Raw genomic sequence first — 26,321 nt, 5'->3', positions numbered from 1 at the left:
TCCTTTTGGGATTTTGGGCACACACACATGTACACATACATACACAAGTTTATCAAGCCACAGGTCCAGGATTCCAGTCCCACAGTCAGCCATGAGAGATCTAGCCATCTTAAACACGAGGTCTGGGCTGGCCCCAAAGAAATATTCACTAAAAGTAAGGTGCCACTAGGACTTTAGGGAAAAGTTGTTTCCTTGTCTTTTCTGGATTATTGAGGCTGTTTTCATTCCTTGACTCACGGCCTCTTCCTTCTTCACAGCCCATCACTCCACACTCCAGTCTCTGTTTGAATTTCACATCTGTTTTTTTCATTTTTGTCTGTTATAAGACATTGTGGCTACATTGAGCCCACCCAGATGATCCTGGATAATCCGCCCAGCTCAATAGCCCTGACTCAGTCACACCTGTGCGTATCTTTCGCTAATGGGAACATCTTCAGCAGTCTGGGGATTAGGAGGCGGACCTCTCTGGGGATGCCCTCATGTGTCGTGTTGATACCGATGACTAAGCCCTCACTGTGAGATCTTATACCCAGGAACTGCTCCCAGTGTCAGTACAGATGCAGATTTGTAGAGGTTTGAGCTTGTGTTCCTTTGTGATTGATCCATTTCAGAAACTCACTTATTTACTAAGAAGAAAGTCATTGGGACCAGCAGATGGCATAATGGTTATGTTGCTGGACTCTCACATGGTTGACCATGGTTCAAGTCCCAGACCCAGAGGCTTGAAACTCACTCCAGGTGCATATGCACGTGTGGTCAAAATGCCAAGAGGAGAATGAAGGAGAAGGGATTGCGGGGTGTGGCCATGCCTCCTAGAGGGCGATTTCTCTCTCTCTCTTTCTCTCTCGTGAGTGCATGTGCCCTATAGCAAACATCTCTCTCTCTCTCAAAAAAAGAGAAGTCATTTATTTTATTAGTCACTAATGAACAGTGGCATGGGGTTAACCAAAGAGCATGCAATGCTGGGTTTTGTACCTCCTGAGGAGTTGCCAGCTCCCCAGGAATGCACACTATTGATACGGAGGAGTCAAGATGCTGGCAGTTCGCTGATCCTGTCAGGTGCCAGCATACTGTCCAGAGCATGCTTCCATGCAGGTCTGTGATGCTGTGGAGACTGGAGAGTGCATGAGCTGACAGCGGTCCTGACACAGTCCATCTCTTACTGACCAATTCCTTCTGACTCTCCAAGTAGACAGGGGCAGCAGAGAGAGAAGTGCATGGAATGGTGAAGTGTTCACTTGGCGTGCGTCAGGCACCCCTGGGCTAAAGAGCCGCAGTGTCGCAGAACCCAGCTCCCATATTCTCATTTCCATGAATATACTTCTTCAAGTGGGCAGAAGTGTGTCTGGTTATATAATCCTGCTATAGTGGGAAGAGGAGCTATATTTAAACATGCCATGTGGAAGACCCATTGTCAGCCACAGATACATGTCTAATTACCATAAGAAAAAAATCTATGAATTTGAATATGATGTGGGGGTTGATTTTATTCAAATTGGGGTTCTAATTCAGTCTAAAAAGAACTGAGCAGTGTTGTTTAAATGATTGCCTCTTGGGAGATCGTAGTGTATACGTATTCTATAGCTTTGCCTTCTTTAAAGAGGGATTTACAGCAGATGGCGAGACATAGTAAGAGAAGAAAATGATTTAAATTTAACCCTCTGAAGTTAAAAATCTCTAGCTTTAGAGATTTTGTCTTTCTCGGATCTTCGGTTGAGTATCCTGTTGGGTCTAAGCTGTTTTTTTCCCCTTATAACAACCTGTGCTAAAAACTTTATCTTCACAAAATCTCAGGTCCCTCCAAATGATAGAGATGAGAATCCAGTTAGAGCCTAGATATGGGCTATATGCTAACCCCAGGTCTAGCCTGGTAATAAGTGGTCAAAAACCTTGACATAGATATACACTTATTCATTCAATTACTAAATAGGCACTAAAAAATCAAGACTTTTACTAGACTCAGAACTGTGTGTGTGTGTGTGTGTGTGTGTGTGTGTGTAGGTCTTCAAAAGTTCATGGAAGGCATGTATTATGGAAAAATTATGTATGGATTTCAAATTATTTTGCACCAAAATAAACCCTTACTTTATTTCCATTCTCCACAAACTTTTTGAAGTCCCCTGTAGAAATTAAATTTAGTTCCACTTTCAAAGAATCTACAGGCTAGGAGTAGCTCCACTTCTAAACCAGCAATTGAGTCTTTAACATCTTTGGGCCAGCAGGTGGTGTGGAGGTTAAGGTAGCTGGATCTCGCAGGACCCGACTTCCCTGTTTGAGTTCTGGACTTGAAAATCACTGTGTGTGTGTGTGTGTGTGTGTGTGTGTGTGTGTGTGTGCCCTAAATTCTGAGAGGAGAATGGAGGAGGAGCTGCAGCATGGCTATCCCTCCTCAGGGATGATTTCTCACTTTCCCTCTCTCTCTGTCTTTATCTCTCTCTCAGGCGAGCACACTACCATAGCAAAACTTTAAAAAAAAAATTAAAAAAGTCTTTAGCATCTTTGCACTTACTCTGTTACACTGAATTTGAAAGTATTTTTTTTCTTAGAAGCAATTCTGTTGCTACACGCTGTCTCTCCTAGGCTGAAAATCCATCATGCTGCCAAGTTTCTTAAAAGCCATGCTTTTAGTTTTAAATATGACATAGCTCAGGATTCACTTTTTTGCTCTCTAATAACCTTTCAATTTCTTGTATTTATTTGAAAATCTGAAAACAATGTTGCCGTGTACAGACTCCACAGAGAATTAACAGAGCTGATTTGATTCAAATGCAACTTCCCACCTTATGTGCCATGCCATAGGCTTGAGTTCTAACCCCTTCCACGTCCTTTGTCACGTTTATTAGCATTTGGTCGACTCAGTGGAGCTAACGCAGTCTCAGTTTCTTCACTCGCCTCATGGACATACACACGGACTCTCACAAGGATCAAATGCTCATGTGTAGGAATTACATGAAAGAAGGTAACGCCACAGCAGATTTAAGTGCTGAAGTAAATCTTAGGCACGATGATTTAGGCAACATGAGCGAGAAGAGCCCAAGCTCTGTGTAAGCCAGAGTCGCACCACTGGAATTTGAAGTTACGTGTGTCTGGTCTAAATGCTGACTTTGCCATTCACGAGCTATGTGACTTGGGTCATTTATCTACTGGCTCTGAGCTTTACTCCCTTATCTGTAAAAGTAAGGAAGGCTTTTCCGCATGGAATTGATGAGGAGGAGGATGGTCATGATGGGGATGACAAAGTGATGAGGAGGAGGATGCTGACGTAATGGTGATGTGGTGACGAAGTTGACATAAATGTCTATGTCTCCCCCACATGTGTATGTCGAAATCCTAGCCCCCCGAGGTGATGGTAGGAGGAGGCGAGGCCTTTGGGAGGTGATGAGGTTCTAAGGTCAGAGCCATGATAGCTGAGTTAGCATCCTAATAAAAGAGACCTGAAGTGCCCCTTGGTGGTTTCTGAGGACACAGCCCAGAGGCTACCAGGAAACAGCTCTCACCAGACACTGGATCTGCCAGTTCCTTGATCTTGAACTTCCCAGCACCCAGAATAATGAGAAATAAATTGTTGTTGTTTCTTAGCTGCCCAGTCTATGGGGTTTGGTTAACAGCAGCGTGAAAAGAATAAGAGCGCCTCCCAGTTAGTAATTCTTTAACTTTTTTGCCAGGTACTGTGCTGAGTACCCTACACACCAGAGACCCTCTGTGGTAACTAAGACCATCATCACATTTTTATTTAATTTTTAGAATTACTTATTTATTTTGTTTTGTTTTTATTATTTATTTTTTAGTTTAACCAGAGAGAGAGAGAGAGAGAGAGGGAGGGAGGGAGGAGAAAGAAAGGGAATGTGAGAAGGCAAGCCACTAGGTCAGGGACTTGAACCACGATTAGTCACGTGGGAGTCCAGCACCTTAACCACCATGCCACTTGCTGGGCCTTCATCCTAGTTTTAAATGGAGAAGTTGAGGTTTATTGGAGTTAGTGATCACATCCTGGTTTACCTAAGCAGAAGTGTTACACCTAGGATTCTGAACTAAGTTTGACTTTTAATTTGTCCCATGTCTCAGTTCATGTTTTAATTGTGCTGTTTAATTTGAACTGCATCCTCTCATGTCAAGAAGTCAAATGTTGGGACCAGCAGTTAGTGTAATGGCTATGTCGCTGGACTCCCACGTAGTCGACCGCGGTTTGAGTCCCAGACCCGGTGGCTTAAAACTCACGCTGGGTGCATGTGCGTGTGTGCCCAAGATCCTGAGAGGAGAATGGAGGAGAAGGGATTGCGATGTGGCCATCCCCCTGGGGGTGATTTATCTCTTTCTGTCTCTATGTCTCTCTCTGTCTGTCTGGCGAGCACACGCGCCCTATAGCAAAAACCTCTCAAAAAAAAAAAAAAAAGGAAAAAAAAGTCAAATGTTATAAAGACAGTAAGAGATCATTTTAAGTGTCTAGCATCTGTACTGTGGCAAATCTAAATATGTACTAGGTGTTTAATTAATATGAGATCTATTTTATGATTTATAAATTATAATCTTTTTTTACTTCTATTTTTGCCTTTTCAACTTAAAGTGATCCTGAAATGATAGATTTATTCTCCTCTATAAGGATGCAAAAGTTGCCAGTGCTATTACTATTGTAAGATTTCTATAAAATCTCCTAAAAGACAAAAGTACATTCTTCATTCAGGTCAAAGTTTCAGCTTTGAATGTGACTTGCACTCAGGTGTTCAAGTAACTTGTGCTTTTCCACAAATATCAAGTCCATAACCCCATCGTCTTGTGAGTCAGTTGAGAAAGAGAAATGACCTGCTTAAATATGATGCTTTAACAGTTCATTTGAAAGTGGATGATGCATTCAATGTCCGTATTTGTGGATTTGGCTCTATGCTATGAAATACCCAGTCCATCTTATTTTCTCTTTAAATTATTACTGTTTTGGCTTCAGGGAGATGTGATGCATTTGAAATTACAGATTATCTGTGGCAAGTCTGACTCAAGGCCTTTAGCATCTGCTCCGTAGAACATTTAAACTCCTGTTGCAATGTTCGTGTTGTTGGGCCCCTTCTGTTTCTTGCCATCCTTGATTGATCAAAGGATCTCCATAGACCTCTTCATCCAACTCCTCCCAGAATTCTCTTGAAGTTCTTCTCATCTCAGGAAATGTCAACTTCATCTCCCTGTGGCTTGGGATGCCAGTCTTCAGTCATCTCTCTCTTTCTCTATTATTCTATTAGCAATTCCTTACCAAATTCTGTTAATTCCATGTCAAAAAACATCCAGGATTAGACTAGACCCACAGACTAGTGGTTAAGGGAGCTGATCTCAAATGGAGGTTAAAGGAGCTAATTGCTAATGGATCACAGTTCAAATCTCCACCCCGGTGGCATGATCTCACCCCATCTGAGGGTGTTTCTCTCTCCCTCTCTATCTTCTGAGTCTCTCTGAAGAGCACATGCACCTCCTGGCAACTAAATGTATATGTATTTCCAGGACTTATTTCTTAGTACCCCTATCATAATCGTACTAGTTCAAGACCTTGTGCATTGTTACCCAGACTGTTGGGACTGCCTCCTACCTTGCTTCCTTGCTTCAGCCCTGCCCACCTTAGGTTGAAAGGATTATTGAGACTACTTGGATCATGCCACCCCTCTGGTCAGAATCCTACAAGTCTTCTATCTTACTCAGAATTAAATGCATTGTGAGTCCATGGCCTCAGAACTTTCATATGACCCCATCTCCAGCTCCCTCTCTGGTCTTGTCTCCTACCACTCTGCCCTTCACTCTATGGGATTCAGATCAAAGCAGTCAGAAGCAAATGGGCAGCTTTGCTGCAGGTCAAGAGCCAGCGTGGGTTTTTTGCCTCTGTGCCCCCTTGTCCTCATAGAATCAGTCTAAGCCACTTAGGCCACTTGCTATCATAAGCAAATAGTTGCTGATCAATGTGTTCATTATGACGCATGAAAACTTGCAGAACTTACCCTTGGGAACACCACAGCTCCTAGAAAAATCCCTGACTCTGCTTTTCTGACTACATGCTGCTCTTGAGAGATCTGATCTGATTTCAGGAAAATCTATTACCTGTAACTGACATTGAAACAGTCCATTGCATGTCCCGGCCCTGGCTCCCTCCTGGGAGTGTGCTGGGGGGTACCTAGGAAGATGTTGATTGCATTTTCTTCATTGTTCAGTGGGGAAAAGTGAGACCCAAAGGGGCTGGGGAATACATTTTCCATGGTCACGTAGAAGGACGTCTGGGTTCACTTCAGTGCTCTCTAACTCTTAAAGTAAATTTATAACTCACATCGTTCCTTGGAATTTTGGTATCTTACTTCTGCTTATCTTACTTTGTCTTTCTTAATCACCGATTTGCATTGGCGCATGAACATGCTCTTGAGCTCATAGTGGAAACCATGTCCTTCTGAAAGAAATCAGACCTTAAAAAGAAAATGAAAGAAGCTGATTTTTGTCATTCTGTAGCCTTTAAGTTGTGGGGCTTGGTTGTGATTTGTTTTCAGCCAGAGGACAGTGTCTTGGAGAAGACCGTTGTTTGAGAATGTTCCCAAGTGTGTCATGGCCACTGTCTGGTGGACGAAAAGGCAGTTCTTGGTCTGCTCACATATTAAATGTTCCAAGTACCTTGCTCTGAACAGCTGGGTTATTTATAGTGAGTCTAATTATGAATGTCCTTGCCCTGAAAGGAAGGTTTCTTTTTTTCCAAGGGTGGCCGATGGGCTAAGAACCTGTTGAGCTCTGGCAGGGACAGGTGGAAAGGTGGACTCCTACTCTCTTGTTGGAAAACTTATTAATTAAACATCGATTGACTATGGGGCTCAGAGGAGTATTACATAAACACATGGAAATTTACCAAATGGGTCAAAATGAATTCTCTTTTACATTCAAGCATGAAAATTCTTAATTTATATAGTAGGTATCCTTTGAATGTATTTATGCAGAAATAAGTACTGTCAGAGAAAACATCCATCGAAGTGCCTGGAAGAGCAGGTAGCATTGTGTGCTTTAATTATTTTTATTACTTTATTTCTTCATGACTAATAATAATTGAGAGAGGGACCAGCAGATAGCTTAATGGCTATGTCACTGGACTCCCATGTAGTCAACTGCAGTTCGGGTCCCGGACGTGGTGGCTTAAACTCCTACTGGGCCCCGGTGGCTTAAACTCACGCTGGGGACGTGTGCGTGCGTGCCCAGGATCCTGAGAGGAGAATGAAGTAGAAGGGATTATGGCATGGCCATTCCCCCCCAACCTGGGGGGTGATTTCTCGCTTTCTGTCTCTCTGCCTCTCTCTTTCTGGTGAGCGCATGTGTCCTATAGCAAAAATCTCTCCAAATAATAATAAAAATAATAATAATAATAATTGTGAGATATGTGTGGTTACTGGTGAGGGAGTATATGCACAAGTCTAAATGTAGTTCTTGTTCTGAGATGGCAGAGCCTGTCACTTCACCTCTTAGAAGTTCCTTCTCTAGGGGCCACCAGGTGGCATGGTGATTGAGGAACTGGACTCCCACATGGCCAACTACAGTTTGAGTCCCAGACCTGGCAGTGTGCTTTCTCGCTTTCTGTCTCTCTGTCTCCCTCTGGTGAGCGCACGTGCCGTATAGCAAATTAAAATAATAATAATAATAACAATAAGGGGCTAGCAGATGACTTAGCAGTTATATCACTGGACTCCCACATGGCTAACCATGGTTTAAGTCCCAGACCTGGTGGCTTGAAACTCACACCAGGCATGTGTACACGTGTGCACAAGAAAGCAGGAGGAGAAGGGACTGTGGTGTGGCCGTTTCCCCCCCGGCCCCCCGCCCGCCCCAGGGGGGTGATTTCTCACTTTCCTCTTACTGTGGAGCAGAAGCACTCTAAATATTGACCACAACAATCTATTTAGAAGTAAACCAGAGGAATACAGTACTACCTATTTTTACAATTAGTAATTTAAAAATTACTAATTTAAAAAAAGGTAATTTAGTTTTATCTTTCATAAATATAGAGGCGGTTGTCTGAAGTTGTATTTAGGATAATGTTTCCCATCTACTGAGTCAACTTGTCTTGAAGATTTGCCTGCAGAATTGGGGCCAAACATCAAGAAATAAATGGACTTGTTTTAAACTTTTTTGTGCCAGCTCCCAGCCACGGCTATCTCGTTTCCTTTCTGCTGCAACACTTCCCCTCGCTGTTTTACCCTCTAACTTTGGCTGCTCATCCCTGTTAAGGTTCACTCTTCTCTGATCTCTGGCCAAGATGTCTGCATGAAAGGGAACCACGATCTTTAAAACCCATTTCCTGCATCCCTGTCTGTTAGGTTTGCTGAGGTCAGACAGTACCATTGCTTAGCTGACCATTTTCCCCTACGTCTATTGATAATGGTGGGTAAAGACGAGCTGTTTAAAGAAAGCTTTCAGTTTGAGGGGTGTCTCTTCTCTGCATTGTGAAGGCTAAGGGAGCAGAGATGGGACCATGACAGCGACAGCCAGCTTGGTGCCAGGATCCCCAGGGCTCTCTCTGGTGAATGTTCAGGAAAAATGTATGTGTTCCCCTTGATCTAGAGCTGGCTTCCTGGGGTGCCCCGCTGGGAAGGGAAAGGCTGACAGAGTTAAAGAATGTCAGGAGTCAAGACTGTCTCCTTAGGATTCAAACTTTCTTGCTGGGGACTTGTGGTTTGCTTATGAACCAAGTCAGCACTTGGCAGAAACCAAGGATATGTGGTTAGGAAAAAAAAAAAAAAAAGAACAAAAACTTGGGAATACAAAAAAGATGTCCAATTGCTGCAAGTTCCCTAGAGCCATGTAATTAAATTAAATTGTGTGTTTTTCAAAATACCTGGAGCAATTCCATCTTCCAATAATAGATATCTCGTCTTCCACATGGCTGTGTCTGACGTCTCTGAGAAAACAGCCGGTCTGTCTGTTATTGGAAAGTAACCTTTTTCTTTTTTCTTTACTGAATACCCGTGTGAAGGGAGAGTACAATTTCTATTCAAAGGTAGAGATGGTTTGAGATCAATTGCTTATCACAGACCGTAATGTTTAAGACATAATGAAATTTTATTTATTATAGATAATGTTTGTTAAACTATGGGTTGCCTGTTCTTTTAATTTTACCAGAAGGTGGTTCAAAATACCGTAGTAGAAGTTTCTGTACAGGTCTGATAAGGACACTGAAATAATTGTACTTTCAACAGAAGGATGAGCTGCAGAATTTCTTCCGTTGGTACTTCTTTCTAAAATTGAAAACTTGACCAACTTGCTTGAAAACATGGGTTTGGTCTTTGAAGGATAGATGAGGTCTGTTTTACCCATTCAATTGCAATTCTAATTCCAGTGGCAAACGTTGGGTCTTTGGTTTAGACTTTACCTTCTCTCTTTTTAAAATTTTTTATGTTTTTGCCATAGGGCATGTGTTCTTGCAAGAGAGAGAGAGAGACAGAGAGAGGGAAAGTGAGAAATCACCCCTCATGGTGGATGGCCACACCACAATTCCTTCTCCATTCTCCTCTTGGGATTTTGAGCACACACACAGACACACACACACACACACATACCTCGTGTGATTGTCGAGCTGCTGGGTCCGGAATTTGAACCACAGCCAGCCTTGTGGGAGTCATGTGCCTTAACCACCATGCCCTCTCCCTGGGAATAGCTTTGAAAGTTTATTTTTTGTTTATTTATTTATTCGGAGAGAGAGAAAGAGAGACTAAACCCTTAAAAAAATCATGATACCACAGTCTGTTCTCTGTGTCTGCCAACCCCAGGTCACAACACACACACCTCCCCAAGCCTGGGAGCACTTGGGGAGATCTCTGGACAAGAACCGGAAGCTTTCCATGTGGGCCAGCCTTGCAGAGCATTATATTTACTATTGGGCTGCTGTCTAGCCCCTCTAACAGTTTATTTTTCTTTTAAATTATTTTTCCCAATAATTATTGAGTCATTGGGAAAATCATGATGCATCTTTGCATAGAAAAACATAGAAAGATACATCATGACCCTCTTGGTGACCTCATAGTAACTTTTCTGTGGTTTGGTCAATGAAGACGCATTTTAAGTGTCTATCGCTGTGCTTAGAATTTCACTTGCAGTTTCCGGGTTGTTCCTGGGCTCGCTCCTTTCACGGAACAGTGTGGATGTGTTGTCATGGCAGCCGTGGGGCATCCCATCCAGGAGCAGACCTCTTGGGTCAGGTGTTGCTGGGCTGCCCAGTCGGGATGCTAACCTCAAAGGGCTTTTTGTTAGTTTTCCTAAATATGAAACTGCGAAACCAAGTTGCTTCTCCAAGAACAAAGTAAAACAAAATGCCCAGGGAAGGCGGAACTGAGTAGCAATAGGTTCCCCGCCCCCACACCACCACCCAGGAAAGAATTTAAAGAAAGACTTGAGCAAAATGGCAAAGGGCTGCAGGAAACAATTTGTGTTCACCAGTCTACTTTAAGACAGGAAGGATGGTGCATCCCTCCCTGGAAAGTGCCTCCCCTCTCCATCAGGAGGAACAGGGCGTACGCCTACGTAAGTGGAGAGACGCCTTCCATCTCCTTTCAAGTGGAACAGTAAAGGAGAACATGGTGGAGCATAACACCTAATAGGATCTTCTCTGTTTTTCAAAACCATGCATATACATTCATGTATATATATATATAGAATGATAGGATTATATCTCTATTTGTTTTTTTAAAATTTACTTATTTAGAGAGGAGAGTGCCTACCTGACAGGGCCTTGAAGCCACAGTGGAGCCCTACCTCAGCCATCCCCAATCCCGGGCACATGCAAGCCCAGGATACTTGGGGAGGGCTCCAGATGGGAACTCGTAGCCTTCCCAAGTGCATAGGCCTCGAAGTGTTGTTTTAATACTGCATCTTTGTCAAGCTCCTGTGTCTGTATTTGAATTGGTATTGGCTTCTTATATCCCAAACTCAGAACAATAGTGGCTTATTAAGATTTAGTTGGGACCAGCAATTGGCATAATGGCTATGTCGCTAGACTCCCATGTAATCAACCATGGTTCAAGTCCCAGACCCGATGGCTTAAACTCATGCCAGGCGCATGTGTGTGTGTGCCCAAGATCCTGAGAGAATAATGGAGGAGAAGGGGTTGTGGTGTGGCTATCCTCCCTGCGGGGGGGGGGGGGGTTTCTTGCGGGGGGGGGGGGGGTGATTTCTTGCTTTCTGTCTCTCTGTCTTTCTGGGGAGCATCTGTACCCTATAGCAAAAACCTCTCCAAAAAAAAAAAAAAAGAAGATTATTTAGTTGGGACCAGCAGATGGCGTAATGGTTATGTTATTGGACTCCCACGTAGTTGACTATGATTCAAGTCCCGGACCTGGCTGCTTGAAACTCATGCCAGGTGCATGTGCATGTGTGCCCAGAGTCCTGAGAGAAAAATAGAGGAGGAAGGATTGCAGCATGGCCATCCCCTCTAGGGGGTGATTTGTCACTTTCTGTCTCTGTCACTCTCTCTGTACTTCCAGCAAGCACACACGCCCTATAGCAAAAATCTCTCTAACAACAACAAAGGATTGTTTAGTTTTCTTGTGTGAAAAAGTCGAAGTTAGTATGGAACTTCCACAAACAATAGGACACAGGTTCCTTTTGTGCATCTGTTTCACCATGCTGATACATGGCTTCCCACCTCAAGATTACCTCAGGGTCCAAAACACATGCTAGGGCTCCATGCATTATGGATCTTAAAGGCCAGAGAGAGGAGGAAAGGCAGAAGGCCATGCAATTCTTGTTCCCTCCCATTTTAAAAAGGCTCCCTGAACGCCTGCACAAAACTTGTCACATCTCCTTGTTCAGTATTCATCAGTTGGCTTTAGCAGGGAGCCTAGAAAACACAGTTTCTCCTCTGGCGTGTGGCCAGGGGGTCGTCCCCATTGAGCAGGAAGAGAACAAACAACACCGGAGGCAGCTTTCTGGAACTGCTTCAAGTGGTGACCCCTGGATACGGGATAGAGAGGAGGAGCAGGGAGCCTTCCACTTTCTTTATGCAGTTCTGTATTGTTGCATTTTTAAAGTAATCAGCTAAAAAGCTAAGCAATGTATATTTTGGAGAAGAAAAAAATAGAGGGGCCAGCAGGTGGCATAGTGGTTACAGTGTTAGATTCCCACATGGCCGACCACAGTTTGAGTCCGGACCTGGCAGAGTGAAAAATCACACTGGGTGTGTGCATGGCCTAAATCCCAGGAGAATGGAGGAGAAGGAATTGCAGCGTGGCTATCTCCTATGGGGGTGATCTCTCACTGTCTCTGTCTCTCTCTGGTGAGTGCATGTGCCCTATGGAAAAACCTACACACACACACACACACACACACAGAGTTGCTGGAACCTATCAGCCCAAGATTAGCAGCATAATAAGAATGCTCTCTCTAGTTTGAGCAACTGTTTGACGTTAAAGCTGCTGCATCTTTGAGTGGACCACCTCTCTCCTCATCCCATGCTGGGTCCCAAATAGGGTCCGACAACAGGGCACAGTTTGAATTTCATGGTCTCTTTTTTCTCTATTAGGACTATCTGTAGAGGTCCAGCTGGTGGTGTGGTGGTTAAAGTGACTTTATCCCACATGGCTGACCATGTGGTTCAAGTTTCACACCTGGAGGCTTGGAAAACATGCTGGGTGTATGTGTGTGTGGGTACCTAAAATCTCTCATGGAGAGAGAGATGAAGGGGAGGGGATTGTGGCATGGACATTCCCCATATGGGTTTTTTCTCAATTCCCATCCCCTTTCTCCAGTTAGTGCAGTTGCCTCCTGGAAGAATTGAAAAATGAAAAACTGGGACCAGCAGATGGCATTAATGGTTGCGTTGCTGGACTCCCATGTAGTTGACCATAGTTCCAGTCCCAGACCCAGTGGCTTAAAACTCATGCCAGGTGCATGTGTGTGCATGCCCAAGATCCTGAGAGGAGAATGGAGGAGAACGGATTGAGGCACGGCCATCTCCCCTGAGGGTGATTTCTCGCTTTCTGTCTCTCTGTCTCTCTGGTGAGCACATGTGCCTGATAGCAAAAATCTCTCTAGAAAAAAATTAAAATAAAATAAAAAACTATTGTGGAGATATAATTATTGTCATTTTTTAAGAGAGATTTTTGTTGTAGGACACATATGCTCACCAGAGAGACAGAGAGAGACAGTGGAATAGAAAGCAAGAAATCACCCTCCCAGGGGTGATAACCACACTGCAATCCCCTCTCCTACATTCTTCTCTCAGGATCTTGGGTATGCATGCACACATGCCCAGTGTGAGTTGTAAGCCACTGAGTCCGGGACTAGAACTGCAGTTGACCATGTGAGACTCCAGCAATGTAGCCATTACCCCATCTGCTGGCCCCAGTGAAGATATAATGACAAGTACTAATTGTTAGCTCGAAGTTAGTGTCCTAATGGCTAATGCAGAAGGCCTCTGAGTATTAAAGAGGAGGGTATAACTAGAATAAGTCGACCAGAACATTGAGGTGGGATATTCCAGTGGACAGAATGGGGGTTCTTGAGTCAGAAGTTCTCTTTAATTGCAGGTTTAATATTTTAATTTCTTACCTCTGAACTGGTAATAATGATAATAATACACTGGAGGGAAAAAGAAACTTATTTTTCACCCCCTGAGGTTTGAGAGTACGTGTCTATAAGACTGATGGCAATTAGATATGCAGGAGGAAAGTATGTAAACCGATTAACACCCAAGTGTGTGGGCGTCATGCGGAGTATGAAACTCCAGGAAGGACCAGATGGTTGAATCTTGAAACCCTCTTCCAGGAGAAGAGGAAAGTGGAGTCTGGCGGCAGTTTCAGGTGAGGAGTGATGGTTGTTATGGGAGAGGATTGAGGCAGTGGGACAGACAATGCCCTGAGGCAGAGTTCGTCTGGGCTCTAGGGACAGAATTTGATTTTCAGTCTCTTGCCCAGTGATGAGTCTCAGCTGCCTTGGTTAACGAAATCTCACTAAGACAGTTGAAGGCATTTGTGTCCCTACTGGGCAGATGGAACTTCAGAGAAGGCCCTTCCTTGTGCTTCAGGCGAGGCAAAGGTGCCACAGACAGGGTCTGGAGGGTGGAGGTCAAACGGACCTTGGTCCTGAGGCTGCTTCTTTAGTTCAAAATACTCAGAACATCCAAGGGCAATCCTGGGGGGTATTGTTTTCTGAGTCCCCAAAACATTATGTAGTTGGAAGCACTGAAGAAGATGGTGACGGTCAGAGGGCCGCCCTCGGTGATCGTTCCATGTGTGAGAGATGAGGATGGCTTCACAGTTGCTGGCATCCCCCACCCCCGCCATTCTGTCACCATTTCAAATCTTATCCTCTGTAACAGTCCTATAGGGTGACTTTTATTTATTTTTTTTTAGGGAGAGATTTTTGCTGTAGAGTTTGCGCATTCACCAGAGACACAAAGAGAGACAGAAAGCGAGAAATCACCCACTGAGGTCGGGGATAGTCACACAATCCCTTCTCCTCCGTCCTCCTCTCGGGACTTTGGTCACACACGCACATGCACCCAGGGTGTGTGTCAAGCTTCCGTGTCTGAGACTCAAACCGCAGTCAGCCATGTGGGAGTCCAGCAACATAACCGTTACACCATCTGCTGGTCCCAGGTGACTATTTTTAAAGAACAGCTTTATTGTGGTATAATTCACATACCACAAAATCTACCCTTTTAAAGTTTCAGTCAGCATTTTTTTAGTAGATGCCCAGGGTTGTACAACTGTAACATCAATCTAAGTTTGCAAATTTTTCATCACACTAAAGAGAAACCCTGTACTCATTAGTAATAGTTACTCCCATCTCTCCTTCCCTGTAGTCCCTGAAAACTGCTAATCTTTCTGTTTCTATGGATTTGCTTTTTTAGGGTATTTCATGTTAGTGGAATCATAGATATGTAGACATTTTGTGTTGGGCCTTCTTTCACCGAGTATAATGTTTTCAAGGTTCATCCATGTTGAGGCCTAGATGAGTATTTCATCCCTTTTTTAAGGTTGGATCATATTCCATGGTATGGATAGACCACATTTTGTTTCTCTCTTCATTCATTCATGCACATTTGGGTTGTTTCTGTTTTTCTGACTATTAAGAATAATGTCTCCTGTGACATTTGGGCATGAGGTTTTGAATGATTAGTGTCTTAGTTTCTTCTAGGTGTTGGCTAACACCTGTGCACTTCCTAGTCTTAGAGGTGATCGGTTGATATTGGCAGATGTGGATTCGTCGCAGTCTTTTCGACGTCACGCCTTCTATGGTAGACTGGCTCTGTTTTTCCAACCTTCTCCCGATGGCTGTCCCGGCCATTTCTAATATTTTCCCATTATAAGTAGAGAGGCATTGAAGACCCTTGTGCACCTGCAGCCATTACTTCACACATATGATAAAGATAAGGTAAATTCCTCCGAGTGAAATCGCTGGGTCAAAGGATCTGCCCATTTGGGAGAAGGATCTTGTCCGATGCCCTTCGTGGATCATCCAAGCTGCAGTACGTCTGTTGCTGGGGCCCTGAGGCAGCCTTTCTGTCTGGGCCGAGTATAAAGAATTGTGGTGACTTTTCTCAGTAATTGGTTTGTTTTTATCTTGGGGAGAGTGTGACTCACCACTCATCAGATTTCTAATATGATACTTCCTTAGAGCCAGATTTGTGGTCCACCATTAATAAGTATATTAAATTAGATTATGGATTTTAATGTTAGTCATTCCATTTTTTCCCCATGCGGTATTGGAAAAACATCACCCTGGAGCTTAAAATCCTCATGCTGAATCTGGAGTCATTTTCAGTTCTAGATGTACAGCCTCAGACCCCCAAAAGACTACATCTGGAACCAGCAGGTGTAGTTAAGGTACTAGACTTTCACATGGCCGACTGTTGTTTGAGTCCCAGACCTGGCAGCTTTAAAATCACATTAGGAATGTGTGCATGGATGCCTAAAATCCCAAGAAGAATGGAGGAAAAGGAATTGTAGCGTGGCCATCCCCGCTGGGGGGTGATTTTTCACTTTCCCTCTCGCTGACTCTCTCTCTCTCTCCTGTAAACACACATGCCCTTTGGCAAAATCTCACAAAGAAAAAAAAAAAAAAGACTAAATCTACCATAGAACCTAGCTTAGAGCCAGGGAAGCTTTTAAATCTGGGAGATCTGTAGAAAAATCCACACTGATAGGACTCTTGAAGGTAAATTGATACTTCAGGGGAAAAAAATCACCAACTTTGTTTCATTTTATAATGAACCAGAGTGAGAATGCCATGCCTGGGCCTTGCAGTACCCAACAGCCTCCTCCTCAGTTCCTTCTGGGCTAGAACCCTAGGAAGGTGGAAGTGGAGCCTCTCGCCTGCACACATTACTCCCGCAGAGGCTTGGGGGATTTGGGTTCCAATTAGTTGCTGGTGGAAGGGCCCCTGCTTTCTTTATATCTTCTACAAAAGCAAAAGCAATTCCAGTCAAACTTTGCAGAGACAAGTTTCCAAGACAATCCTAAGGAAGGATGTTGAAATAGCATGCCGCTGAGTGTGTGACAGTAGCCTTTACCCCTTACATTAACCGTTCATTTATTTCTTCACGCTCTCGCCAGCTCTGTTACCCACCCAGGTCCAGGCACTGCAGTTAGAACAGGGCAGAAAGCATGCTCTGTCCCTCGGAGAACTCACGGTCTAGAGAGAGACCGTCGAACGATGTCTAGAAAGCATAGTTTGCTTATGCTGGGGGAAGGTCAGGGCGCTCTGGGTGTCGATGGAAGGGCTTCATTCTTTTCTGCGGCAAGTATTTGGGGACCGGCGGTATGGTGAGCGTGCAGACCTGGGATAAGGCAATGAAGAGCACAGACCCCCTCTCCTCCTGCAGGTGATGGGCTACTAGAAGGATCGATCATTCGTCAAACAGTTGCTATGTGCCAGGCATTGCCCTAAGTGCTGTAAATGGAGTGGCTCATTTGATCCTCTCAGTCGCCCCATGAAGTAGGTACTAGTAGAACACCAGCAAGGGCACAGAGGTCACAACCTGCCGAAGACCACACAGAGTGTACATTTTGCAAGCAACAATTGAACATACGCAGGTGGGCTCCTGCCCAAGTCAGGCTTCTCTGTGTACTCTGCAGGTACAGAGGTGTAAGGACACAGGCCGAGGAAGTACCACAATATGGGGACAATAAGCAGTCAGGTGGAAGTGGTGGAATGGGAAGGCCGCTCCTCAGGGCATTGTGCTCAGGTGCAAGAAAGAAGGTGGGGAAGGGTTTGGGAAAGGAAGGCACTGGGTGCCATGTGTGGCCGTAGACGGGGATGTCTCCACGACATGACAGAGGGCTTCTAAGTGCCATGCAGTCTTGAGACTATGTGCGGGGGCCATGGCTGTTCACAGCCTCTGGTATTTCTTTTCTTACTGGTTGATCCTCACCGTGTCACCTTTTCTCTTGTAAATGAAAATGGCTAGTATGGCTAGACACCAGCTATTATGAAAATGGGTGGTCTTGGCGCTAGCAGGTGGCATGGTGTAAGGTGTTGGATTCCCACATGTCTGACCATGGTTCAAGTCTCAGACCCAGTGTTGTAGAAATCATGCCAGGTGTGTGTGCATGCATGCCCAAAATCCCTAGAGGAGAAAGAAGGAGAAGGGATTGGCGTGGCCCCCCCCCCCACTCCCCAGGGTGATTTCTTACTTTTCCTCTCACTGTCTCTTTCTCACTCTCTCTGTGGCAAGCACACACGCCCTATGGCAAAAACCTTTTAAAAAATGAAATAAAAAATGGATGGTCTGGAAGATTTACTTTTAATCAAACAAGGGAGATTTGAGTTCAGAGTGTAGACAGGACCTGAGATTTCATAATACATTAGCTGTGTGACCTTGGTCACATTGCTGAAAGCTCTGGGCCTTGTTTTCGTCTGTATGAAGAGGACATCCATAGGTCCTAGCTCACACCATATGGATGGCACTTATCATGAGAAAGTACACATGAGGTACTTAGCCGGGTACGTCTCATAGCCAGGAAGGAGGAGGAGGATGAGGTCATGTGCTGACAGTGTCGAATACCTCTCATTCTTGAAAAGAAATCAGTACCGGCGTGGTGGTTAAGGATGCTGGACTCGCACTTGGCCGACCACAGTTCCTGGCAGCTTGCTTTCTCGCTCTCTCTCTCTCTTTCTGTCCCTCTCTGATCAAATTAAAATAAATAAAGTTAAATAAAATAATTCTTAAGAAAAGAAAAACAAATCAGAACAAGAGCACCTTGCATGCACCGTGCATGCCACATCTTTGCAGTAAAATTAGATTTGGAGGCTCGGACAGTGGTACAGCAGTAATGCCGCTGGATGACAGAGACAAGGTCCTAGATGCGCATCCTGGGTCCTCCCTGTGCATGCAGGCGTGCACACGTGCCAGCGATCTGGGACAGTGGGGACCAAGTGGGTCAGGGTGTGAGGACCTGTTGGCAGTGCCCGTTTCTTGCTCTCACTTGTTTTGTGGAAGAAATGAGTAAAACACAAAAACAAGAGAAACCACGGGGGCAGATTTTGAAAACTTGTCTCTCCTTGGAAGTTGTTTCTAAAAATCTGCAACTTCTTCCTCGATGACCACCCAAATTTTCTTCTCTTGAATTCTTGATATTTATATAGATAAATTTTAAAATTTGCTTTAGGGCACAAGCACTCACTAGAAAGAGAGAGAGAAAGATTGGGGATGGGGGCAGAGAGAAAGTGAGAAGGCACCCCTGTCCCCCAGAGGTGGGGAGATGGATGGTCATGCCACAGTCCCTTCTCCTTCACCTTCCTCTTAGGATTTCGGGCACATCTGTACAACTCACGTCTCAGACTTTAACAGCAAAGTCGGCTGTGTGGAATCCAGCTGATTTAACTTCCATGCCACTTGGCTGGGCCAGTTTAGAATTTTTTACTACTCCTTTTGTTTGTTTTTGTTTTTAAAGAGAGAGATTTTTTGCTATAGGGCACATGGGCTTGTTGGAGAGACAGAGAGATAGAAAGCGAGAGATAACCCCCCAGGGAGGATGGCCATGCTGCAATCCCTTCTCCTCCATATTCCTCTTGGAATTTTGTACACACACACACACACACACACACACACTTGGGGGTGAGTTGTAAGCCACCGGTTCTGAGACTTGAACCCCAGTTGACTGTGTGGGAGTCCAGCAATGTAACCATTATGCCATCTGCTTGTCCCTTTTCTTAAAAGGGTGTGTGCACTCACTGAAGACAGAGAGAGATGGAGAGAGGAAAAGTGAGAAAACACTTTCTAGGGGGATCTCCACGCTGCAATCTCTTCATCTCTTCTCTCCTCTCAGGCTTTTGAGAGTGCATGTATGCACGCCTGGAGTGACCTTCAAGCTGCTGAGTCTGGGACCTGAACCATGGTCAACCATGTGGGAGTCCAGTGCCTTAACCACCATGCTACCTGCACGTGATTTTGTTCACTCTTTTGCCTTTTTCTAGCAACATCTCTTCCTTGTGGAGTTTTGTTGTTTGTTGTTTCAGTTTGTTTCTTTGAGAGCTCTCTCAGCCATGGGAGTCACTCTTCCTTGCTTTCTTTGAGAGTGGCATTCTCCTTTCTGCCCTGAGCCCTTGCATGACTGGCCTTTCACCTGCATGTGAGGAAGGGCAGGCCTGAGCCTTGCTGAAATGTTTCCATCTGAAACTGTTACAATTGTGTGCAGTTTTAAAGTAGGCATCTTTAATGGCAACTCATTAATTTGAGATTTTATTTTTGCCACAGTATCTAGACCTTTTGTTATAACCTATTTCTAATTATAGGAATATACGTATTTTAGTCTATATGGAAATTGATTCACCTTGAGGTTCTGTGGCTTTAGAACAAAACCCACTGAAGTTTGAAAACACTGATGTGAGAAATGGTCACCAGAGCCTTTTCCCATAGTAGTAAAAAAGGCATTTTGTGGAATGCGCTTTCCAAGGAAAAATGTGTTGCGTAATTGTTTGAGAACGTTTCTTTCAAAACAGTATCTCTCAGTATGATGTGAATGGTTGTATGTTACATACTCTGAAGGGGTGTGTGTATGTATGTGTTTGTCTTTAACTCTCTTGTCCAAAGATGCCAGCTAAGACTTATTGAGAAGTGCCAGCTTTATTCTGAGGATCTCTGCTATCCAAGAGCATCATTTACAAAATTCTGGGAAATCTCTTGAGTTCTTAGTGTTTTTTCCTATTCATTTATGTGCTCATTTGTTTATTCTCTCAGCCAATCCAAAAGAAAGCAATGAGGACTGAATGCCCTTCAGGCCTTGATGATGTAAAGCGGTTTAGATGAAACGTGATTCTTTTTATGTTCTAAAGAGGGAGGCAGAAAACAAATACAACCGATCAGCAAGCAAAATAATTTCAGGTGTTGATTTGAAGCCAGATATGTGGAGGCCTGGAGGGGTACTTTAGATCTGTCACCTGTGAAGGTGACAGCACGGTGGATAGCGAGTGCATTAATGGCCTCAGTTACAACCATGATCTTTGCCCTGAGCCTTGATTGTCCACATCCACGCTGATTCTGGGCTCAGCCATGTGCAATGCAATGTTAGCGAACTTGACACGAGGAAAGACTTGGAAGTGCATTTACAGACATCTGTCTGCTTCCTGGAGGAGCTGGTCGATGGACCCTTCCCTGTTCCTCTCAGAGACTGTAAAGTTGGGACACTGTATAAATAGATCTGAGGGAGACTCCGCAAGGTGGAGAGGAGGAGGGCTGGCTGGGCCTTATGCATCCTTCACATGGAGCAGAAGAGGCCAGAAACTCAGAAATGCCAATGGCCACACACAAAACAAAAGGCCCCAACAAAAACCTGCTCTTTGCTTCCAAAGGACCAGGAAATGGGGCAGCCTAGCAGGGTAGAACTCTGGTCTACACCAACCAGATGCCACCAGAAAGGCTTGACCACGCCCTTGCCCATGGAGACCAGGTGGAGGACCCAGACTTCTGTCCTCATGAGACTGCAGTGAGCTGTCCCAATGCCCTATCCAGGGCGTAGCTGTGAAGGTCAAGCAGGTAGTCAAGGCTTCCTCTCTACCCAGCAGTAAGGAGCCCTCCCCAGCATGGCATCCTTGGAGACCAACTGGGAAGTCTAGACCTTTAACTCAAACCAATGACAATGAAGTGTTCCTCCCTCTCCCCATTGGGATAGAGTCAGCACCACCACTGATCATGAGACCACCCCTACCATAGATCAGTGGGGACCATGTGGGCAGGTAGAATAGCCACCCACATCCAGCAGTAACGAGGGACCTCTCAGGTGTCAGTGATTCCAAGAGGTGGCCAGGATTTTTACCATCAGTGACAAGGAATCATCTACACCTACCCCTGCTCCCCATAGCATTACTAGGGGAATCCTTTTTGCTGAAAGAGGTTTAATTAAGATCTGGACCCTAGCAATACCCTAGCTGCCCCAGTTTCAAAAGAAAAAATTCTCATCAGGCAAAGAATCAGAAAGATCTCAATGGATGCTAATACCGAGATGACAGAGGTGACTGAATTCTGACAGAGAAGTAAATGGGGGAGACAGAATGTGTGTTCTCGTTTGGAAGTACATCCCCACCTCGCTGGATGGGGCGAGCAGCTAACTGTGACGAAGCACTCACTGGATACTGAAAAGATGCCACGTCCTTTAAATGCACTGATTTATTCCATTGTTCCTGCAGTCCTGTAGGGAAGGCAGTATGACTAGTTCATTCAAAATTGAGCTGGCTCTGTGGTGTGATGGTGAGGCACTCACCCAGAGAAGCTGGATCCCACATGGTAACTACTGTTTGAACCCCCAGCCCAGTCAGCCTGAAACACGTCAGGACTATGAGCAAGTGGCCAAGGTTCATCCAGCTGGGTGACTGGAGGAGGGAGACTGCGGGTGACAGACTCTGTGGAGGGTATGCCTCTCTCTCTCGCGTGTGTGAATAAAGAAAAAAAAAATAAGGTGAACTGTTACCATGGAAACACTTTGAAAGCTTATTTACTTCTTGCCTTTCACCCTGACTGTGGGGCTCACGTCCCGTGGCTGGGTTGCATCACTTCCATTCAGAACACTTTGTCTTCTTCCCCATCACTCAGATCAAAGCCGAGTCTTCTTTTTTTTTTTTGAGAGGTTTTTGCTATAGGGTGCGTGCGCTTGCCAGACAGACAGAGAGAGACAGAGAGACAGAAAGCGAGAAATCATCCCCCAGGGGGGATGGTCACGCCGCAATCTCTTCTCCTCCATTCTCCTCTCGGGATCTTGGGCACGCACACACACACACCCGGCGTGAGTTTTAAGCCACTGGGTCTGGGACTCGAAATGTGGTCGACTACGTGGGAGTCCAGCAACATAGCCATTACACTAGCTGCTGGTCCCAAAGTCGAGTCTTCTCATTAAGACCCCTAGGTCCTGCCCAGTCTGACCCAGCCTCACCACCATGGTCAGCCCTGTCCTCTCTCACCTCTGCTGTGTGCTTATTCCCTGAACATTCCAGGCAGGTGTCTGTCTCAAGGCCTGCTCTTCCACCCAGAGCCCTCCTTCTCCCTCTACATAATTATTCAGTTGTGCCCTAGACTGCTCAGGTCTTTGATGACACCACTCTGTGTGAACTTCCCTGACCACCCTCCTTAACATCTCCATACCCGCCACTAGCAATTTCCACCCACATCCCTTGGTTTATCTCTCTTCCTGGAGTGCAATTAACACCATATGGCATGCCGTTTATGTAGTGGAAAGCGCGCACTCCTACACCCATGCACATAAGTGAATATGTCTTAACAAACGTCTGCAAGCCCAGTGAAGGTAACAGGTCTTCCTGTTTTGTCTACAGCCATATCCCTTGTACATAAACGATGCCAGGCACGTCGAATGAAGTCATGAAGGATGTGAGTTCTCAATTTTAGGTTTGGACATCATGCACACCCAATACTTGAGGGTTTTTAGCACTTCTTTATATTTTCTGTAAGACTCATTAGAAATAGAAGCTAGGTAAATAAATCTAACCATCATACCTTCTTCGTGCAATTCTACTTTTCATTCTTACCCTTCCTCCTACTGGATGGATCTGGAGGTCAGAAAGGCATTAGAGAAAGACAAGTGCTGACTCTCTTTTTTTTTTTTGGAGAGATTTTCACTGTAGGGCGCGTGCGCTCGCCAGACAGACAGAGAGAGACATAGAGACAGAAAGCGAGAAATCACCCCCCAGGGGGGATGGTCACGCCGCAATCCCTTCTCCTCCATTCTCCTCTCGGGATCTTGGGCATGCACGCACACGCGCCCGGCGTGAGTTTTAAGCCACCGGGTCCGGGACACGAACCGCGGTCGACCACGTGGGAGTCCAGCGACATAGCCATTATGCTAACTGCTGGTTCCCAAGTGCTGACTCTCTTTACACTGACTGACTTTGTGCTGAGCAATTCATGGTGAATATTGATCCAGGAGAATTTTTCTAAAAATAACATATTACTGGACCAGAAGATGGCACAGTGGTTACGTTAATGGACTCCCACATAGTCGACCGTAGTGTAAGTCCCGGACCCGGCAGCTTGAAACTCACGACAGGCACATGTGCGTGCATGCTCAAGAACTCAAGAGGAAAATGGAGGAGAAGAGATTATGGTGTAGCCATACCCGCTGGGGGGGGGGGGGATTTCTCACTTTCTGTCTCTCTGTCTCTCCAGCAAGTTCACATGCCCTATAGCAAAAATCTCTCTCTCTAAAAAGAAAAAGAACGAAAGAAAGAAAGAAAGAAAGAACCCAAAAAAACCCCATATTACTTACTTGAATACTAAAAATGCATTTTTAGTTCAAGAGATATGTATAAGTGAAGAATACATAATGAAGAAAGCAGCAAAAAATAAAAAGAAAGAAAGAAGAAAAAAGAAAAGGTTATCAGGTAGGGAAGGGCCAGTTTCTGTAAGTTCTGAAATGCCCTATTAAGATGTTGGTTTTTGGGACCAGCAGTTAGCGTAATGGCTATGTCGCTGGACTCCCATGTAGTTGACCGCGGTTTGCATCCCAGACCCAGTGGCTTAAACTCACGCCAGGCACGTGTGTGTGCGTGCCCAAGATCCCAAGAGGAGAATGGAAGAGAAGGGATTGCGGCATGGCCATCCCCCCTGGGGGATGATTTCTCGCTTTCTGTCTCTCTGTCTCTCTCTGTCTGTCTGGCGAGCACATGCGCCCTATAGCAAAAACCTCTAAAAAAAAAAAAAAAGATGTTGGTTTTTATCCTAAAGATAATAGGCCACTGCAGATATGCCTGAAGCAGAGGAGTACTATGATCAGGTTAATGTTGTAGAGATTGTCCAGATGTTATACATAAAACAGACTGAAAAGTGGCAAGAATTCTCTGAAACTCAGATGATGATGGCTTAGATCAAGGCGGCAGAGAAGTAAAGATATTCCAGGGTTAGCAAGGCTAGCAATATATAGGACTCAGTGACCGATGGATTGTGTTAAAGATGGTTTTCAAAACAAGTGAAGTTATAACTCTGAAGTGAAAGTGTAGTTAACACGTATTAGAAATTCTGCTTAATGGGAACCAGCCGGTGGCCTGGGGATTAAGATGGCTAGATCCCTAGGTGATTGAGACTCACTACGTGGTTTGATTCTTATCTTAGACTGGGTGGCTTGAGAAACTCCCTGGGTGCATGTGCCTACATGCCCAAAATCCTAAAAGGAGGGAGAGGTGGAGAAGAGAGGATTGTGGCATGGGGGTGCTTTCTCACACACCCCTCCATCTTCAGTGAGTGCACACACCCACCCACTGGCAAATTAAAAAAAAAATCCAAATGATTTTACTTAATTCATTAATTAAGTGAGGGAACAAAGCAGAGTATTATAATTAGTTCAAAGACTAATCTAAAGAACCATTTATATACCCAGAACAGTGAAATGAATGTTCGAAAGAAGGCACATCTAACATCATTGACTTTGGAGGTGGGAAAGGGAGTCACGTGAACCTCTATGAACAAGACATAAATTTGCATCTGTAAAGACTAGAATCACTTGCATCGCTATCAGAGTCTTGCAATTCACAGAGTAGTGGAATAGCTCCCACAGATTCAAAAGCTATAACCCTGGCAAGGTGCTAACAGGAGTATGTGTAGTTTTCCGTTAAAGCACATCTTTCCCCCTAGACTTGTGTGTGTGTGTGTGTGTGTGTGTGTGTGTGTGAGAGAGAGAGAGAGAGAAAGAGAGAGAGAGAGAGAGCAACTATATTCAAAATCTTCTTGCTTAAACAACTGGGCCCTATTTGCTGAATGACTACATATGTATACATTCTGGAAGAGAAATAGATTAAAAAGCAGAGATAACCTCCATTTTATACTTAGTAATTTACTAATAGCATTTTCTATGGTATAAATATCATTTTGGGGTCAGCCCCATGGCCCAGTGGTTAAGGGAACTGGATTCCACGTGGTCAACTGTGCAGTTCAAATCCCGGTCCCAGCAGCTTGGAAAACATACTTGGTGTGTGTGTGTGTGTGTGTTCCCCAAATCCTGACAGGATGAAGAAATGATGGAGGAGAAGGGATTACAGTGTTGGGGATGATTTCTTCCTTCCTTTCTCTCCATCTTTCTATCTCTTTTTAGGGAGCACATGTGCCCTGAGCAAATTTTTAAAATGAAATAAATAAATATCATTTTATCATTTATCATTCTTAATGATGACAATTTCCAGTTTATAGCGATGCCATGATTAATTAGAGCTGTACTCTGAAACATTTAGAGTATATCCCAGTTTTTACTCCAAAGAGCCCTGTTCCCATATGTTTGCATATTTCCTTAATTATTTCCCCAGGGAGAGGTTCCTCGAAGTAGCATTTCTGGGTCAAAGTGCAAGCAAAATTCTGCCTGTAGAAAGGTTGTGCTAATTTACTTCATCATCAGGAAAGGATTGCTACTGCTAATTTATTGCCTATGGATGCTTTTTAAGTATTTTTAATCCTCTTTGCATACTTTATGATTAATTATGCCATTTTGTGCTGGTATTTTTCTTTACAGTGAATTAAAAATGTACCTTGCTACTCTCTGTGCAGCTGTTTCCAAATTAGCATTTCTTTCCTTACAGATGAAAGATATACATACAAATGATAGGCATAGAATCATGTTGTTTACTCATTAAAATTTTTTTTTCCTTTATAAAATACCTGATTCTGACCCAGCTCATTATTTTTGTGAGTGGAGTTGGTAGCAGCCTACCTGCTATGATTCTAGGATGTTGAAGAACTGCCTCTCTTGTTCCTTTTGGGTATCAGCTTTTGAAATCCTGTTGTGACCGAGTCATTTCTAGCACTGGACAGTTCTGCACATCTTAGTCTCAGAGATGATCCAGGCCAAAGCTCTTGTGCTGTAGGAGGAGAAATATGCAGACAATGGCAGAGAAGAGGG

The 26,321-nt window shown here is 44.5% G+C and overlaps 1 protein-coding gene across 1 annotated transcript in view; it reads left to right on the top strand.

The window, feature by feature from the left end:
- Positions 1–26,321, top strand: part of DOK5 (docking protein 5) — a 169,300-nt gene that overhangs the window by 42,385 nt on the left and 100,594 nt on the right. The window lies entirely within an intron of this gene.

The sequence above is a fragment of the Tupaia chinensis genome, unplaced genomic scaffold (assembly GCF_000334495.1).
Source record: "Tupaia chinensis unplaced genomic scaffold, TupChi_1.0 Scaffold000066_1, whole genome shotgun sequence".
Taxonomy (NCBI): Eukaryota; Metazoa; Chordata; class Mammalia; order Scandentia; family Tupaiidae; genus Tupaia; species Tupaia belangeri.
This window is presented reverse-complemented; position numbering and strand designations above follow the sequence as displayed.